General features: G+C 35.7%; 1 pseudogene; it reads right to left on the bottom strand.

Annotated features, from left to right (window-relative positions):
- Positions 1-1,676: 1,676 nt before the first annotated feature.
- On the bottom strand, positions 1,677-2,221 carry LOC122490517 (annotated as a pseudogene).
- Between the last annotated feature and the right edge of the window lie 775 nt (positions 2,222-2,996).

Here is a 2,996-nt window from a genome sequence, read left to right as displayed (position 1 = left end):
TAAAATCTGAGTATGTATGAAAGACATTGAATGTGTAGTTAAAAAAAAAAAATCTTCCCATGAAGAGAACTTTATATCCAGCTTCAATAGTTAATTCTGCTAAGCATTTAAGGAAGAAATAATACTAATTCTAAATTGCTGAATTTATTGGCAGACAATAATATTTCCAGTTATCTATTTAATGTCAGTAGGAACTGTAGTAATGTGTCTGTCTGGCTAGATTAGAGACTGGCAAACTTCTTTCTCTATAATGTCATATATTAACTACTTTAGGCTTCTTCTTCCTTCTTATTGCCACCCTCCACCCCTTCCTCCTATTAAAATGTAAAACGGGGGCATCTGGGTGGCTCAGTCAGCTAAGCATCTGACTTCGGCTCAGGTCATGATCTCACGGTTTGTGGGTTTGAGCCCCACATTGGACTCTGCTGTCAGCGCAAAGCCCACTTCAGATTCTCTGTCTCCCTCTCTCTCTGTCCCTCCCCAGCTTGTGCACTTGCTCTCTCTCTCTCAAAAACAAATAAACATTACAAAAATGTTTTTTAATGTAAAAAGTATTTGTAGCTTGCAGATATACAAAATCAGGTTACAGACTGGACTTTATCCATTGGCCATAATTTACCAACACCTGGGTGAGAGTTTTATCAATTTTATTAATAATTTCAAAGAATGAGTTTTTGTTTTGTTTTTGTTGATTTTCTGTATTGTTTTACTGTTTTATATATCATTGATATCTGGTCTGATCTTTCTTTTCTTTTGTTAACTTGGCGTTTAATTTACTCTTTTTCTAGCTTCTTAATGTAGACACTTAGATTATTTATTTGAAATCTTTACTCTTTTCTAAGCAAGTAGCTAATGCTTTAAATTAACCTTTAAGCACTGTGTTAGTTCATCCCACAACCTTGGGTATATTGTATTTTTTGTTTTTATTAACTTCAGGATATTTTCCAATTTCATCTGTGAATTCTTCATTGACCCATGGTTTGTTTGAAGTGTTTTGATTGATTTCCAAGTCTTTGTAGATTTTCCATAGAGCTGTCTATTATTGCTTTTAAATACAATATCATTGTGGTCAAAGAACACACTTTTTATGATTTTAATTGATTTAAAATTATGAGACTTATTTTCTGACCCAGAATATATCCTTTCTTGGTGACTTTCAAGTGTTGTGCACTTGAAAAGAATATGTAATTTTCTGCTGTTGTTGGGTAGAGTGTTTTGTAAATGTCAATTAGGTAAAAATTTTGGTAGTTACATCTTTTACATTTTTTTAATTTTCTGTTTACTTGTTCTCTCAACTATTGAAAGAGAGCTGTTGAACTCTCCAACTATAATTTTGGATTTTTTTTATTTCTCCTTCAGTTATATCAGTTTTGTTTCATATGTATTATATTCTTTTAGTACTTTGAAGCCATCTTTTTAAGTGCATATATCTTTAGTATTGTTATGTCCTCTTGGTAAATTTATCCCTCATTGTGAAATTACCTTCTTCATCCCTGGTATTATTATTTGCTCTAAAATCTATTTTTAGGATATTAATATAGCCATTCCATCTTTCTTTTCCTTTTCTTTCTTTCTTTCTTTCTTTCTTTCTTTCTTTCTTTCTTTTTTGTTTTTTAGAAATTGTTTATTTTCCATCAACCTTGTTTCCATTTTGTTTGCCTTTGTGGAAAAGCAGCTTAAGACCACTCAGTGATTATTCCTATCAATTCAGTGGCCTGAGTAGTGGGAGCTGCAGACCAGTCTTCAGTGGCAGGCTAAGTGCTCCAGTCCTCAGTAGGGAACTGCTGAATAGACCCAGAGGGCACCTGTAATGCCTTCAGACCAGTCCAAGACTTCAGGTTGAGTAGCAGTGAACTTAGGAGCTGGAGCCGTCCATTCACCTTGAAATTCCTTCTTGGTCACAGCCTTTGAAGCAGTGACAAGCTCTTCCTTTTAATCTCTTCAGGATTTCTGTACAGGTAGAGATTAAGGGTGACCTCCTATGGTGTTCATGGAATGTGGTGCGTGCCATGCATACACAGAACTTCTGAGCCAGCATCCACCACATCAGACCCACTGAGGGAGCTCCTTTGTTGTTAAAAGGGATGCCGGTGTCCATGTAGTGCAGAGGAGAGACTGCATTACACAGAGCAATGGTAGGAAGGTTAACAAGGCCTGTGAGAGGGTGGTGGTCAGTCCTAGGATCAGTAACCACCAGAAGGTTGCTATTGTTGTCATACATTTTACTTTTACATATATAGTTGACCCTTGAACAATGTGGGATTAGAGGCCAAACTTCATGTATAATTTTTGGTCACCTCAACTTAACTTCTAATAGTCTACTGTCAACTGGAAGCCTTACTGATAGTATAAATAATCAACAACACATAGTTTGTATGCTCTATGTATTATATACTGTATTCTTGCTATAAAGTAAGCTAGAAAACGAAAATGTCATTAAGAAAATCATAAAGAGGGGCACCTGGGTAGCTCTGTCAGTTAAGGGTCCGACTCTTGATCTCAGCTCAGGACATGATCTTGCAGTTCATGAGATGCAGCTTGGTGTCAGGCTCTGAGCTGACAGTGTGGAGCCTGCTTGGGATTCTCTCTCTTTCTCTGTCTCTCTGCCCCTCCCCCACTTGCACCCATGCTTTCTCTCTCTGTCTTTCTCAAAGTAAATATGTAAACTTAAAAAAAAAAGAAAATCATAAAGAAGATACATTTACAGTACTGTCCTGCGTTCATCTAAAAAGTCTAGAAAAGTAGACCTGTGCAGTTCAAACCCATGTTGTTCAAGGGCCAAATGCACTATAAACTTGAAAATTCATTGTTATCATTTTTGTGTTAGCCAAATATCTGTTAATAAAGTCCAAAGTAAGAAGAAATGTTTTCTATTTATTCATATGTTTACTGTTTGCAGAGCTCTTCATTTTTTGTGTGTGTAGATCCAAATTATCATCTGACATAATTTCCTGAAAAATTTTGCCTGAAAAACTTTCTTTAGCATTTTTTTATAA

The sequence above is a fragment of the Prionailurus bengalensis genome, chromosome B2 (assembly GCF_016509475.1).
Source record: "Prionailurus bengalensis isolate Pbe53 chromosome B2, Fcat_Pben_1.1_paternal_pri, whole genome shotgun sequence".
Taxonomy (NCBI): domain Eukaryota; kingdom Metazoa; phylum Chordata; class Mammalia; order Carnivora; family Felidae; genus Prionailurus; species Prionailurus bengalensis.
Note: the sequence above shows the minus strand (reverse complement) of the source record. Positions and strands in the feature narration are given on the sequence as shown.